Here is a 17067-nt window from a genome sequence, read left to right as displayed (position 1 = left end):
TGTGCCTTTATAAAACCCGGTTCTGGAAAAGTCAGCGCCAAGATGCTCATACTGAAAGTAGACTTTTGGATTAATTTAGTCAATCATGTTCTGACCGTGGCAACAAGAGACTATTATAGGCCTTATTTTGCAGCAAGCAAATTGGTTTGTAAAATTGATATAGCCATATTAACTCCTAAAGGGATTTGGGAAGAAAGTGAGTAGACCCTTCTGGAGACAGTGATCTCTTTCTTTTTTCTTTCTTTCTTTTTTTTTTTTTTTTTTTTTTAGTCGAAGACTGACATCAGTTTTGACCAGAAGGGAATGTCTTTTTCATGGAAGCCCAGACTTGGCATTTGCTCCTAAGTTAAAAGCAAGAGCAATGTAATAAATGTTTGGTAACAACCCCCCACATACTTAGATTTATTGGCTAGTTAAATCTTTAATGGTTAAAGTTAAAAACCTTTTATTTCAATGGCCTGGGGATTTGCACAGCTGGAAGGTTGTATTTTAATATATTCAAATTGGAATGGGAAAACCAAAGTGATCAGGACTTTCTTTCTTGGATACTTCCAAGCTGCTAGGGAGCAGACACAGCCTTGCCCCAGGTCCTCCCTCCTCATGCCAAGCCAAGTTCCAAAGGGAAGAGGAGAAAGGGAGAAGGAAGCATGATTCAGGGGGAAATTTGGGTGGTTCCTTTCCTACTTTCACTCACCTGCTCTTATTCTCCACTCAAGTCGTAGAGAAATCAAGGAACATCTATAGTCAGGTTCTGCCACCCAAGTGATGCACCTTGATCGGGTCATGCCTTGCCAGCTCCACACTTCTGGAAACTCCCTAGTTGGGTGACCTGGATTGGAAAGGTGGTGTCAAACAGTGGTAAAGGGGCTGGGGGTGACTGAGTTGACAGGAGTTGATAATGTGATGAAGGGAGATGGGGGAGAATGAAAGACTATTAAGGCATAACGGAAGTACAGAATTTGAGGTGACAAGGGGTAGTGCTCATGCCATCTAACCAAATGCTTACTCTGTTCCAAGTAATTTCAAATAGCTTTATGTGAATTATTTCATGGATTCTCCAATTTGGTATTTTACTCTCCCTTTAAACCAGCGGTTCTCAACCTGTGGGTCGCGACCCCTTTGGCGGTCGAACGACCCTTTCAAAGGGGTCGCCTAAGACCATCCTGCATATCAGATATTTACATTACAATTCTTAACAGTAGCAACATTACAGTTATGAAGTAGCAACAAAAATAATTTTATGGTTGGGTCACAACATGAGGAGCTGTATTTAAAGGGCCAGAAGGTTAAGAACCACTGCAAACTAAGATATATAAAGGTAAGCAACTTGCCCAAGCCCATGAGGTTAAAAAGAGATGAAGCCAAGATTCAAAACCACGTAATCTGACTCAAGAGCCTACAGTCTTTTTTTAAAAAAAAAAAATACATTTTTACTGGTTTCAGAGAGGAAGGGAGAGTGAGAAAGAGATAGAAATATCAATGATAAAGAGAATCATTGATTGGCTGCCTCCTGCACACCCCACACTGGGGATTGAGCCTGAAACCTGGGCATATGCCCTGACCAAGAATCAAACCATAACCTCCTGGTTCATAGGTCGACGCTCAACCACTGAGCCACACCAGCCAAGCAGAGCCATCAGTCTTAACGGGGCCTTCAAAGAATTGGGAATGGGAGTACTCAATGTCTTGGAAATTAATGGATGAGTGTTACAGTCACTGGTGAAGGAAAACTGCAAGGACATCTCCATCACTCTCAGGAAACATGAAAATGAGGAAATTCTCCATCTCATGCGCATCCCACAAATGCACACCACCACTTCATCCCAGCAGCTTCTCATGCACCTTAACACAGAGAAACAAATTTGAAAAAAGATATGTTATTCACTCATCTACTCACTTCATAGGCACATGCTTCAGAAACACACCCATCATGGCACCAATGCTTTCACACAGATGCACTAACATTCTGACTCACATCTTCTGGCACCACACAAGTGCACAAGTTCATGCGTGTGCGCGCGCACACACACAAACACACACACACTCTTGTGCACACCAAGGGGTATATCAGATGCAGTTATCTCTTGATAAGTTCTTGGAACTCAGCCATGCCATTGTTTTTCATATTTTGACTGCTGGCTGTCCAGCTGACAATCATGCACCTGGCCAAGATTGGATCCTGAAGGGTGATGGATAACACATATGGATCAGGGATCAGAGTGCCAGAAATATAAGATGATCCAAAGGCCCCCAGGACAAAGTGGTGATAAATAGCATCATCTAACCACCACTCCCAATCCCCCATCCTAAGAGCCCTGAGCTCTCACCTTGAGGAAAAGTCAACCAGTTTTGCTAGTGACCTTTGCAAGGTCAAACCTGGGTCTTTGGTCACCAATAGCTATCGCAGCTCCCAGAAGGAAGGCTGCAAGCACAGGAGGTCATTCTTTTTCTTTTCTTTTTTCTTTTTGTTAATCCTCACCCAAGGATATTATTTTTCCATTGATTTTTAGAGAGGGTGGAAGGGAGGGGAAGAGACAGAGAGAAACATTGATGTGAGAGAGACACATCAATTGATTGCCTCTGGTACACGCCCCGCTTAGGGCTGGGGATCAAGCCTGCAACCAAACTGAGTAGGGCTGGGTCCCAGGGAGAGAAGACTCTTGATGGAAAATGCCAGGTTCCCAGTGACTTTTCTAGTTCTAAAACGCTAATATTTCTCATATGGAGGTTCACAGATTTTCACAGGGTTTTCCATTTCAAGGCCATTTTGGTTTTTTATGGGGTTTGATGTTCTCTGCACAAATATAGGTTTAATAATTAACAGAGTGCCAGGCTGCCCACTTTGGCACTCCTAGCCCTGTCAAGCAGGACAGTGAGGCCACTCAGCTCATATGGCCCGAAAAGCCAGGACACTCTGCTCCCTGGCACAGAGACCTTGCCAATTGCAGGAAGTTGGGAAATAAAAGAAATGTTTCAAATAAAAAGATGTCAATTTCACAGGGACCTGGAAACAGATGTTCCTCGCAGAGCCCCAGAGCCGCCCACCCGCCCGCCCATCCGTCCTCCGGGTTTTCAAAGTCACTTCTTGTCAGGTGCCCTGGTTAAGAGGGAGAATTAATGAGCTGTGCTCCATTTTACGGCTGCCGTCTGATGTGGGAGCCCTGTGCGGAGCGCTGGGCGGACTGGCCAGCCTGGCCCCCAGCCCTTCCTCCAGCAGCTCAGCCGGGATCAAAGAGGAGAGCAGCTCAGCTTTTATAGCAAAATGATTAAAACCACGTGGGGCTTGTTTCCTCACACGTGACCTCCTGACAAAGTGCAGAGGGGGGGGCAGAGGAAAGGTGAACCCAGGGGTCTCCAGGCTCAGGGAAGAGTAGGACCCCAGATGCAGACACTATAGAAAATAAGCACAGACAAGCGCGTGCACATGCGCGCACACTCATAGTGCCTCTTCCCTGAAAGTTGAAACCCAGCTCGAGAATGAGCACTTGGAGAGTCTAATTAGCCAGGTTAGCTAGGACCACAGAGAGATAGGTAGATAGGTATATAGACAGATGATAGATCAGTGATGGTGAACCTATGACACGTGTGTCAGAGGTGACACGCGAACTCATTTTTTTGGTTGATTTTTCTTTGTTAAATGGCATTTAAATTTATAAAATAAATATCAAAAATATAAGTCTTTGTTTTGCTATGGTTGCAAATATCAAACAAGTTCTATATGTGACACGGCACCAGAGTTAAGTTAGGGTTTTTCAAAATGCTGACACGCCGAGCTCAAAAAGTTCGCCATCACTGTGATAGATAGAAAGATGATAGCTAGATAGCAAGTTATTTGATTAGTTCTAGTCCTTGTAGAAAAGTACAACTGCATTGTATGACAAACTACGTCTCAAATGTCCCTGCTGCATCTGGACAAATAATTTCTCATACCTCCGTACTCTCTGGCAACTCTGCCATACCTGCAAATCACAGCTTGCTGGTGGTAAGCGACCGCACCTCTGTTCTCCCAGGTGATTCCCCTCCCATGGTATTCTTGTGTCATCTTCTTCTCCCCCAGTGAGAATTGAATTTGGTGACTTGTTTCTAGAGAAAGGAATGAAGCAGAGCTCATGAGATATCACTTCCAAGATTATATCATTAAATGATCGTGCTTGCCCTGGCCAGGTATGATCCAACTGATTGGGCATCATCCCATGCACTGAAATGTTGCCAGTTCGATTTCCCGTCAGAGCACAAGCCCAGGTTGCAGCTTGATGCCTGGTGAGCAGTATGCAGAATGTAGCCAATCAATGTTTCCTCCCAGATTGATGTTTCTCTCTCTCCCTCTCCCTCTCCCTTCCTCTCTTTCTCAAAGATGTTAAAAAAAAAAAAAAAAAAAAAAAAAAGACAGTGACTTTCTTCTCAGATATATCTTGTTGTGAAGGAGGTCATCTTCCATGTTGTGAGCTGAACTATGAGAGACCCACAAGGCAGAGAACTGAAAGACAACTCTCACCAGCAGCCTTGAGGAACTGAGCCCTGCCAACAGCCACAAGCGAGTTTAGAAGCAGACCCTCCCCCAGTCGAGCGTTGAGATACCTGCAGCCGCAGTCAACACCTTGATTATAGCCATCTGAGGTACCTAAGCTGGGCCCAGATTCCCGACCCACAAAACCTGTGGGATAATAAGTACTTATTGTTTTAAGTTGCTAAGTTCTGGGATAGTTTGTGAGGCAGCCGTAGATAACTCATGCACCTACACACCTGAGAATCACGGCTCCTTCAGCCTCTTTTCTTCTCCTGAGATAGCCCTGTGCACCCAGGCATGATTTACAGCGATCTTTAAGTGGAGCATCTACCATCAGCCCCACCGCTGCCTTTACCACTCTGAGCTCCTCCCAGCCACCCCAGCCTCCTAGCTATGTCTTGAGAACACCAGGAATGCAACCACCTCAGGACCTTCGTACCTCCCCAAGGCTTCCCTCCTCCTTCAAGACTTTGCTTGAACATCACCCATTCAGCAATGCTCTTCGCGACCACTCTACCTGAAAAGGAAATCCCTTCTGCTCCATCCATGATGCTCCCTATCTCCCTTCCCTGCTTGGTTTTTGGCAGAGCCCTTATCAACATCTAGCTTACAATATATCTTATTAATTTCGTTTCTTATTTGACCCCACTCCCAAACCAAAGGACAGAAATTTGAGGATTTTTGTCTATTTTGTTCACTGCTCCATTCCTAGTGTCTAGCCTGGCACATTGTAGGCATCCAACAAGTATTCACTGAATAAATTAACAAATGGATTTATAGAGCTCCCATTTTCTAAACACCTACTATTACATACCAAGTACATATTGTCAATAATTCTCATAACATGGTCATTAATCCTGATAACTCTACAAGGTTGACATTATTTCTCATTTTACAGAATTTAAAAGCTGAGACCAGGGAATGCTCTGTTATTTAAGGTCCCACGGCTAATTCATAGAAGTGATGGGATCTGAGACTCCTCCATTTTTTTACTTAAATTAAATTTATCGGTGTGGCATTGGTTAATTACATTATTTAATTTTTAGGTGTACAAGATTACAGTTTGACATCTGCACACCTACATTCTTATCTCTACACTTTTTCTATTGCCTTGGGTACTCTTTACAGTGAAAGTCCTGTCCAAAGCAATGACCTCATCTACCCTTCACAATAACCCTGTGAAAGAGCAATTGTAATTATTATGTCCATTTTGACAGAGATGGGAATCAAAGCTCAGAGAGGTGAAGGCGTTTGCCCTGGTTGGCACAGCTGGTAAACAGCAGAGCCAGAATTTCCTTGGCTCATTCAAAAGACATTGTCTGAGCAGCTCCCAGGTGCCAGGCACCATGAATAATAGAACATAGGTCCCCACTCAAGTCCTCAGGTTCCCCTCTCTCCCCAGTCCTATGGGGTTTCATGCTGGCAACCGTGGTGTGCTGAGTGCTCATTCAGGTTAAATGTGGATCTGGTAGATGTTACCTTCTACAGGTCAGACATGGCTTGAGAGAGGCCTGAAGGGAGATGACAAGTGAGGGCTGAGGTCTTTGGGAAGAGACTCAGAAGCTATTACAGAGAAGGGTTTTTTAAAAAAAACCCTTTAAGCAAGAGAAAGTGAAGGTATGGGAACTTTTTTAAATCCCTTTTTATCCCCATGCCTCACTCCCACCCGCCCACAGGCAACCATCTTAATGTGCTCGATGTGTATAAACCTTTTGGGTTGTTTGTGCTTTTGCAAAGTGCTTATCTTTCTTTCGTATAAAAGTATATGCAAATAGTGTTATGCTGTATATCTCCTTTTGCTTTTTACTAGTCCACTCAGCATTATGTTTTAAAGTGCCATGCATGTTATTGAGTGTACATATCATCAGTTGTTTCCAGATGTTGCATAATACTACCCCATGTAACCCATCCACTCCTCCAGATGCTCACCACCACCACCACCACAATGCTGCGATGCACATCGCCACATCCTTCTGGTCCTGTGTGAGTGAGACTGCTGGTACTAAGGGTACAAATAGCTTTAATTCAGTGCCTGATTACTATCCTGATACACTCCCATTGGCAGAGCATGCACATTATTATACCCTTATATCCTAGCCAACACTTGGTGTTATCCAGCCTTCTAATGTTTGTCAATCCAATAGTTGTAAAGTGATATCTCAGAGTTTCTTAATTTATATCTCTCTGTTTAGTAATTTACATCTCTCTGATCATTAATATTATTCAGCATATGCAGTAACTCTACATATGCTTGTTGGTGTTTAGTTTCTCTTGAGTGAGCTAATCGGATTTGAAGTGGAAGAGAGAAGATTAGTCTCAACTCGCCCATGTTCCTGAAAAAGGGGGAAGGATTTGGCAGTTCACCAGGCATAGAAGCCAGGGATGCTCCAGCAATACTTCCAAGTGGAAAAGGCTTCAAGGTGAACAGTTGGGGCCTGAACTATGAGGTTTTCCTTGAAAACGATTTTTTCCCCAAAAAAACACAGGACAGAACATGGAAAACAGATGACTCCGAAGGGGAAAATGGAGTTAGCCAACAAGATAGAATTGAGGTTCAACCTGTCAAAAGCTATTTCCTGAAAACTGAAATAAATTGGATACTATTAAAAGAAAGAATTTCTGTTCTTCAAAAGACACAAGAAACTGGAGAGGCAATCCACAATGTGGGAAAAGATATTTACAGAATATATATATATATATATATATATATATATATATATATATATGGCAAAGGACTCGGATCCAGAGTATATAAAGAACTTCAAATTTATAAAAAAAAAAAAAAGACAAGCTACTCAATAGCAATATAGGCAAAAGACTTGAACAAACACTTCACAAAAGAGGCCAGTCACCATACGAAAACATGCTCAACTTCTTTAGGAATCATAAATACAAATGGAAACATCAGAGAAATAGCACCACGCTCCCACCAGAAAGGCTAAAATGAAAAAGACAATACCAAATGTTGGGTGGAATATAAATTGACACATCCTCTTTGGAAAACTATTCAGGGAAATCTACAGCTACCCTCTGGGTAAGCATATCCTTTGACCCAACAATTCCATCCTAGGCATATATCCAACAGAACAGCATTCACCAAAACACATGTACATAGAAACTATCCAAACACCCATCAACAATAGAATAGGTAAGTGTGGTATATTCACATACTGAAATACTACACTGCAATGAAAATGAAAGAACTAGTACTGCACGCAACAATATAGTGAATTTCACAAACATGATGCTAGCGGAAAGTCGCCAAATACAAAAAGAGTACCTATACCTATTTATATACATCTGTATAAAGTACAAAAACAGGTGGAACTAATCTGTGGTGAGGTGAAGACTGTGGTGAAGTCAAGACCTTGAGCTGATATCAACTGGGAAGGGCATGGGGAACGGGACTTCTGGAGTGGGGGAATGTGCTGTTTCTTGGTCACGGAGCTGGTTACACGGACGTGTTCACTCAGAAATTTCACCACGCTATCTGCTTATGCTTGGTATGTGTGTATATATAAATGTCACGCCTCAATAAAAAGTTCAAAAAATATTTCTCGGGTACCTATTGCCTCGCCCCAGCCCCATACAGACAAATAAGGAGTAGGAGATGGCAGAGAACAAGTGCATACACAGCCATGAAATACATGCCTCATGAGAGTCCAGGGAGAACAAGATAGGAGTGTCTCGGATGTGGGCAGGGCTTTTTCAAGAACCAAGCACTTCTATGTGGACTCTACAAAAACCAAATAAAGGAACAAACAGAACAAACTAGCTCATAGATACAGAGAACATGTTGATGGTTGCCAGATGGGAGTGGGTTGGTGGGGGTGAAAAGGGGAAGGGATTGAGATGTACAAATTGCCAGTTATAAAAACAGTCATGGGGACATAGAGTACAGCATAGGGAATATAGTGAACAATACTGAAATCGCTGAGCATGGTGTCAGAGGGGCACTAGACTTAGCGGGGTGATCACTTCCTAAGTTATATAAATGTCTAATCACTATGTTGTACGCCTGAAACTAATACAATATTGTACGTCTACTATAGTTGAAAAAAAAAACTTTTTTAAAGAACCAAGCACTTTTTTTGTATTGTATCCTGCTCAGTGCCCTTTGCAGCTGACGGAACTGAGATCCCTAAAGCCAATGTGACTTGCCTAAGGCCACACTAAATCCCAGAGCTACATCTAGTTTCCTGGCTCAAGGATCTTCTCTCAGGCAACATTGCCAGCTCTATCTGAGCTGGAGCAATCCTGGGAGGCTCTCTGGAGGAGGAACAAATTACATGGGATGTTGAAGGATGGAGATGATTCATGAAAGCAAGAAAATGCCAGGTTGTGGGGAGTTCGGCTTCCCGCAGAGGAGCTGTCAGAGGTGCTCTTGGGAGATAGGCAGAAAGGACAGGCAGGGAAGTTCAGCCGGCACCCCCATCCCTCGCTTTCATGCCCCTTTTTAAAGCCCTAGGAGTCTGTCCTCCCAATAGCTCTCCATACCCCCAGATTTATTTTGCTTTCTTTCGCTAAATCAAACTTTATCAGACAGTTTTACTGTCAGCCATTAAACCAAAATGTGTTTGTGCAACAGTAAACACCTTGTTACTGCAGGGAAGGATTACATAAACAACAGCAGAGACAGGCCTGACTCACTGTACCCATGAGCCCCCAGGAGCTGAGTGGCCCTCAGTGGGGATGGAGGAGAGCCCTTCAGGGGCATCCTGGAGCCCAAGGCTGAGGGGAACAGTCCGGGGGCTTTGCTTTCACCAGAATGGAATGACTGGCAAATGTTCCTCCAGTCGGAGGTAGGGCGTGTCCTCTAGAGATCTCAGAAGGGTACTCAGGCCCTCACCGCAGCCCTGGGGGTGGGCAGGAAGAGGGAGAGGAAAATGCTAGGCAGGAGTGGGGTGGGTCTGGATTCGAATCTGGTGAGATAGGGCAGGCTGAGCGCTCCACAGGGATGGGGGGAAAGATGAAGCCTGGAAGGAGTAAAGAGAGGAGAAGGTTAGTTAGGATTGGGTTGAGGAGACGAAGAGTGTGGCAGTGGGGCTGACCGCTGGCCTGAGTTGTTCACCAACGAGTGGAGGGACTGGAGCTCCTTTTGAGGTAGATGGGAGCATGGAGGTTCAGACCAGCCTGGGATGAGTGCAGATAGAGACACCCGCTAGGCTGCCCTCTCCCTGGGTCTGCCCCACGTCTCAGGTGGATGGCCTACCCTCAGGGCACACTTCTCCCTCCCCTCATCCACAAGCCGGCCCTCTCCTCAGGGCTGCTTCCTGGGGCAGAGAGCTGTGTGATATCAGCCGTCTAGGGGAACTTGAAAGATAGGATCGAAGGAGGCCCCAGCACTGGATAGAATGCGGGAAATAGCAGGAGACAAGATAAACCGTTTACATTTTTGTCCTCACTGGGCACTGGGCACTGGGCTAGGAGCTTCTATACCACAGACACTATTTTGAGTCTCACACCTACACTTTGGAATAGAAATGATTATTATCCCCACACACCACACTGCCGGTTCGCGTTATCTGATTCCTCCTACACTACTCTACCCACAGTTATTTTATTGAACACTAATTATGGGGCAGGTACTCTGGCCAGAGTTTTTTCATTTCATCCTCACATCGGTGTACAAGGCAGGTCCTTTGATCATTCTCTTTTACAAAAGAGGAACGCAAGAGTCTGAGAGGCTGAGCCGCTTGGCTGGGGTCACACAACTCTAAGTGGCCGAGTCAGAATCAGAGCTCAGCCCTCTCTAGTGCCAGAGCCTGGGTTCTTCCTGCCTGTGTCTGTGCTGAGAAGAGGGCCTGGAGGGAGAGGCAGCATAATTGGGGGGAGGGAAGTGGAAGATGTGGTGCACACACAGAAGGACCCCACTGAAGAGAGAACAGCCATGGCTCATTCATGGCCGAAAGGAGTGGGGTGCTCCTGGGATGACTTGGCCGTAAACTTCTTCCTCAGAGACTAGATTCCCAGTGATGGCGAACCTATGACACGCGTGTCAGAGGTGACACGTGAACTCATTTTTTTTGGTTGATTTTTCTTTGTTAAATGGCATTTAAATATATAAAATAAATATCAAAAATATAAATCTTTGTTTTACTAAGGTTGCAAATATCAAAAAATTTCTATATGTGACACAGCACGAGAGTTAAGTTAGGGTTTTTCAAAATGCTGACCCGCCGAGCTCAAAAGGTTCGCCATCACTGGACTAGAACATGCCCTCCAGAGTCCTAGAAGCCACTAGCCCAGCGGTTCTCAACCTGTGGGTCGCGACCCCTTTGGGGGTCGAACGACCCTTTCACAGGGGTCGCCTAAGACCATCCTGCGTATCAGATATTTACATTACGATTCATAGCAGTAGCAACATTACAGTGATGAAGTAGCAACGAAAATAATTTTATGGTTGGGTCACAACATGAGGAACTGTATTTAAAGGGCCAGAAGGTTGAGAACCAGTGCTCCAGGGTTTGAGTCCATCAGGCACTAGCCTGTTTCCTGAACTCCCGGCCTGAGGCATTTTAGCCCTAAATGCTCTCTTCCTCTTCCCTCCAAGGCCCAGATCCCAAGCAGCCCCTCAGCCCTGCCTTTGGCCTTCTCCCAGGTATCTATCTGCCCATCACCACCATCCCATCCGTAACTACCCTCTACCACACACTGGCCCCATCAGCCAGGCCACAGGTTACTGTGATCACTCAGAGCCTTAGGTCACTAGGGCTCAGAGTAAAAATTAGAAACTATGTAAGTAAGGAACAATTCCTCAAGCACCTGCCACATGTCACACATTGTACTAGACACATATCCCCTGGGAGGCCTCATTTCATTTAATTCTTAATATCAACCTACGAGGTGAAGATTGAGGCTTAGAGAGCAGGCCCTGTCCAAGGACGCAGAGCAAGTGAGAAGCAGAGCTGCGGAGCTCCAAGCCTTCCCGGCGGTGCCACCCGCCGCCCGCCGCCCCCCTGCCAGGCAGTGTGATGCTGAGCTAGGGATGTGTGTGTGCGTTTAGTCACACAGATTTGTCAGTGAGAAAAGTGTTCCAATTGTAGATGACATCAAGGAGGTCCTCCCATGAACTATCATTTAAAGTCCCTCTTTTGGAAAAAAAAAAAATTTTCTAAAAGGGAAAGTATAATTAGAGGCCATCCATGCTGTCTCCGTGGAGCCTGCCACGCCTCCCCACCATCCACCACCGTCTGAGACAGAACTGAAGGGACGCCATCACGTCTGTGAAGTGAAGGATGCTGGGATGCCTGCCAGCCACCCAGGCTCTCTCATAATCCCATTCCCATTGCATTTAGTGGCTTTTTTTCTAATGCTTTATGGCAGTCTAATTTACATAGTGAAAGTGCAAAAATTGTTAAGTAGATAGCTTGATGAATTTTCACAAATCAAACACACCCACATAACCAACATTCCCAGCATCCCAGAAACCCCTCTGCTGTCCCCTTGGAGTAACTCCCCCACCCCACCCCCCAAGGGCTGACTTCCAACACCTCTGATTAGTTTTACCCATTTTAAAACTTCATATAAATGGAATCAAATGGTATGTGTTCTTCTGTCTGGCCTCTTTGTTCAATATTATGCTTGTGAGTCTTCCATATTTCTCCATGTACCCAATTGCAGTTCATTCACTCACATTGCTGTATAGTATTCCTTTGTGGAAACTGTGCCACGATTTACCTGTTCTGGGCATTTGATTAGTTTCCAATCACTTAAAGGTTTTTAGTGTCATGATTTTGGATGGCTAGAGGTCAGGCTCTCCAAGAGACTGTAAAAAGTAGTAAGGTCATGTTTCATTACTGATGGATTTTTTAAAACAAGGATGGTGAAGATGTCTCTTCTCTGAAGTTAAAGCATCACAATCAATTTGTGTGATATTTTCAGCTCTACCTAAAGTCCTAGAGAAATAATATCTAACAAAGTCACTCGAAGCCAATACATGGGTGAATTCTACAAGCATCCCACTGAATCCCTTAGAACCATTACAATTCCAAAAAGGCGTTGAGCTATCACAGCAGCAAAATTTTGATGAGGGAGCATGATAACAAAAAGCTTTGCCTAAAATGTCCCCTGTGGAGAAGGGCTGGGGGAGACCCTTTCAGCTGGCAAGTGCTTGGCACTTTTTCCCCAAAAGAATGGGAGACACAAACATGACTTAGTAATTTCCCTTGCCATGAATTTCTCTACTTCTCAGTTGCCATAAATTAAAGTACTTATATTAGTGAAAACGCCTGAGAACTCACAGGACCCCAAAGTATCACTAAAATGTTAATGGTTGCTCCAGACATTTTTTATAAAAAACTACCTTTCCACCACAGGGGCTGACATTTTTAATTGCTAATGAGATGCTGAAAGCAATGGAAGAGAAGCTGGAGATGAGGCTGGGCTGTGGTAAGGGCTCAAATTACACATTGTAGATGACATCAAGGAGGCTGAAAGTGAAAATTTGGGCTCACTTACCTGTGATTATGGGCCAATTGCTACATGTTAAAAACAAAAGTAAATTTTTCAAATACATTTTAAACGTCTTCAAATTAGTTTATTAGGCAAAAATATGTTTCCCCTCTTTGTTTAAATCAAGGTAATCTTTCAGGTGTAGATTCAGTCTTCTGAAAGCTTGTCACAGAAGGGCCCAAGCCACTTTTTAATTTTCTCTATTTAATTAAAAATGATATCCAAGATGTTACCACTGGGGGAAACTGGAGGCAAGATACATGAGTTCTTGCACGTTTTTCTGCAACTTCCTGTGAATCGATAATTATTCCAAAAGCTTAAAAATAATAACATAAAAATAGCAAATAGCCTGTTAGGTGGAAGATGATGCGTTTAACGGCTTCAGGCGTCATCTGCGTGCTCAGATGGCATTTGGGAGACATTGAGATAAGTTTGTTATCATTCCAGAGGGCAATAGAGAAATATCGCCTCCAAAAATGACTCCAAATTGCAGACATTTGCAGCCACTCAAGACTTAGAGTTTATAAACGTCTACTTTCCTCCCATTTGGAACTTTTGGTGGGGAGATAAAAAGCCTTTTGGAAACTTTTCTCCCCCAAAATGATTACACTGAACAGCTTGGCCTTGTTCTGCATTCTATGTGCACTTTGGTTCAATTTACATCTGGGAGTATATATTTTTTTTCTTCCATAACTACATTTTAAAGACAAGTTTGGAGTTGGGTTAACAATTGTTCATTTAGGCAGTCCCAGTTTGTAACTGACAAGAAAAAAAATCTCTAAATATTGAAAATTTGCTACAAATTGTCGAAAACAGTATTATCTTTTTTGTTCGGGGACCACTAGCAGGTCCCTAGAGATCCCTCAGAGTCCCAGAGGCAATGCCTCCACTTTAGCCCCTCGGTACGAGTCTCCTGTGCCACTTGTGTGCTAGGCACGGTCAAGACAGTACTTACCTTGAGAGACCATGTTCAAGTTCTGGCCCCTGCCTTCCAGGACAATGGGATGTTCTTCTACTGATCTCTCGGCAGCAGACTCAGGTTAGCAGGAGCTTCTATGGAAACAAGAGTTTCAATTTATCACATTAATATGGGATTGACCGCCCACCCCCTCACCAGGGAAGAGAATACTAAATCCCCAACTAAAACGGTTAAGAGTTGAGGACCTGAGAGTCTAGGTTTGAATTTCAGCTCTCTCACTATGTGACCTTGGGCAACTTAATTAACTTCTCTGGGCTTCACTTCTATCATCTGTAATATCTGGAAAATAACAGCAACATACATCATGGGTTATCAAGAAGATTAAATGAGATAATGTATGTAAAGGGTTTAGAAGAATGTTCTCTATTATTGTTCTCTAAATGCTGAGAAAGTGTTCTCTATTACTATTAATTGAATTGTTCATCAGAAGGCTGCTTGGCGAGCCCAGAATCAGAGCAAAGGGCAGCGGAGGTGATGGTTCCCCTTTAGTTCAGGAGACATCAGTGACATATCCCTGCCCCACTTCAGCCCTGAAACAATAGGCACCCTCTAGTCATCAGGCTGCTCATGCCTTTCGCATCCTCTATTTCCCTGCCCTGGGCCAAGCTGGGGAAGCGTGACACATCTTGCTTCCTAAACCCCTTTTTCTATGTGAACCGCCTCTTGCCTACTGCCCCATTTCCCCTCTGTTTAAAGTGCAGTATGATTGTTCTTTCCACAATCCTAGCAGATATCCTCCCCCCACTCCCTCCCTGCCGGGTGTTGATTCAATTAGAACCACTCTCCAAGCTCTGCCTGGGCCGCCCAAGGTCAGAGCCCATGTGCAGAAATCACATTACCTTCCCGATGAATCACAACCCATCATTTCTTATTGGTGTCAGCAAGATTTAAATCTTTCAATAAGAGCTACACATGCATTTTACAGTTGCATAGTTCCTGCTCTATTTTTTTTTAAGCGTAATTAAGTTTAGGGCACATGTAATTTTATTTTAGTTTCCTCTGTTTTATTTGCTTCTCACAGTGGATTCTATATATGTTTGTGTATTTTTTAACATGACAAGTAAACATGCTGAGGTAGTCCGGGTCAACTCCTTTGATCTCAGCTTTCTTGCTTCACTGAAAGTCGACTACTTCCATTCTGAGCATCATGTTTTCAGATGACTGGCTTTGGCAATCTGCTGGCCCTGGAACATAACTGTTGATTTGCCATTTTCCCTCTGAATGCCAAAAGTACCTTATGTTCAATATATCTAAGGCTAACTCATAATCTTACCCCCCCAAAACTAGGTCTTCTTCCAAGATGCCCCATCTGAATGATGGCACCTCCATCAAAAGTGGCAACTGAGTAGTCTTGAAGAAGGGGAGAGTGAGACAAGCCTGGAACCTAGAGGTCATTCCTTTTTTTAAAAAATATATTTTATTGATTTTTTACAGAGAGGAAGGGAGAGGGATAGAGAGTTAGAAACATCCACGAGAGAGAAACATCGATCAGCCGCCTCCTGCACACCCCCCACTGGGGATATGCCTGCAACCAAGGTACATGCCCTTGACCGGAATCGAACCCGGGACTCTTCAGTCCACAGGCCGACGCTCTAGCCACTGAGCCAAACTGGTCAGGGCAAGAGGTCATTCTTGATGCCTTGCCAGCCACATGATATCCATCTTCTAGATTTTAGTTTCTGAAAATCCCCTGAATCCATCCACTTCTCTCTATCTCAAAGGCCTCAACCCTAGTCAAAGCCATTTTTGTTTCTGAGTTAAATTGTAACAATGGCCTCCTGACTGGTCACCCTGTGTTCCTTTGTGATGCTCCATTCTCTTACTGACCATTATTGTCCTCCAGGTTGTCCAGCTGTGGTTTCTAATCTTGGTGCACATCAAATCACCCTGCATCCTTGTTAAAATGCACATCCACCTGGGGGGATTCTAATCCATTTGGTTTGGAGTAGGATCTGTGTATTTAATACATGCCCCAGAATTATTCTGATGTAGCTGGTCTGTGAATTAGCCTTCAGGAATCATCGGCTACAGCTCACCAGGAACATACCGGGCCCATTTTAGAGATGGCCAAATATGTTTCCTAAATGAATCATGAATGAGCACCATCCGACAAATATTTACTGGTTCCCAGTGTGTGGAGACTGTTTAGGCAGGAGGGATACAGTAGTCAATAAAATGGACAAAAGTCCCTCTTTTCGTGGAGCTTATATTCTGGTAGTAGGAGACAAATAAAACAAAAAAAGTAAAGTAAAATATTAGAAATGTTAGATGACAAAAAGTGCTATGGAGAAAAAATAAAACAAGTTAAAGGATGGGAAATAGAGCTGAGGGGGGAGGGGCAGGTTGCCATACAGATAGGATGGTCAGGGAAAACCTCGCTGAGAAAGTGGCTATTGAGTAAAGACTTGAGAAAGGGGAGAGAGAGCCACTCAGATAACAATAGAAAAGGCTTTCGAAGATGAACTCTAGAAGGATGAAACACAGTTCCTGTGGGAAGTCAGAACCTCATTCTTCTACCATCCTTCACTAGTCTCTCTGGAACTGCCTTCAGGTACAGGGGAGTGATCACAAGATACAGTAATAATAATAACACCTGTCACCTGTCAGATGTACACTATATGCCAGGAATGACACCAACTCCTTTACGTGCAATACTCCATTGTCTCATTTAATCCTCACATCGGCTCTGTGTTATAGAATGGTTCCATACCCAGTCAGAGCATATGCTGGGGTTTCCGAGCTCGATTCCCAGTAGGGGGCATGCAGGAGGCAGCTGATCAATGATGTTCCCCTCTCACCAACATTTCTATCTCTCTATCCCTCTTCCTTCTAATCTCTCTCTAAAAATCAATAAAAGCCTATTAAAAAAAATAATAATAAGGTGTCCAGTGTCTTGCCCAAGGTTTCCCAGCTTGTAAGGATTCAAATCCAGGGACTGTGACACCAGACCCCAGATGTTGAACTTCTGTTTCTGAGTCAACTGAGCAGTAATTTCAATGGGACCCAACTCCTGGGTGGGGAAAGTGGGGAGAGCAAGTGAAAAAGAGAGGAGGACGGATGGCCTGGGCCAGAAGCAAGACCTGCTTATGAAGAGAGATGGCAGGTCAGAGGTCCAGGACTTCAGAAC

The 17067-nt window shown here is 44.0% G+C and overlaps 1 long non-coding RNA gene across 1 annotated transcript in view; it reads right to left on the bottom strand.

Annotated features, from left to right (window-relative positions):
* Positions 1-700: 700 nt before the first annotated feature.
* LOC118668754 overlaps positions 701-17067 on the bottom strand; it is a 36823-nt gene continuing 20456 nt past the window's right edge. Inside the window, exons 3-5 of the long non-coding RNA XR_004971751.1 lie at positions 13917-14014; positions 3960-4083; positions 701-829 (exon numbers count right to left, since the gene is read on the bottom strand). This is a non-coding gene — a long non-coding RNA (uncharacterized LOC118668754). The remainder of the gene's footprint in view (positions 830-3959; positions 4084-13916; positions 14015-17067) is intronic.

This window comes from Myotis myotis, unplaced genomic scaffold (assembly GCF_014108235.1).
Source record: "Myotis myotis isolate mMyoMyo1 unplaced genomic scaffold, mMyoMyo1.p scaffold_m19_p_14, whole genome shotgun sequence".
Lineage (NCBI taxonomy): Eukaryota > Metazoa > Chordata > Mammalia > Chiroptera > Vespertilionidae > Myotis > Myotis myotis.
Note: the sequence above shows the minus strand (reverse complement) of the source record. Positions and strands in the feature narration are given on the sequence as shown.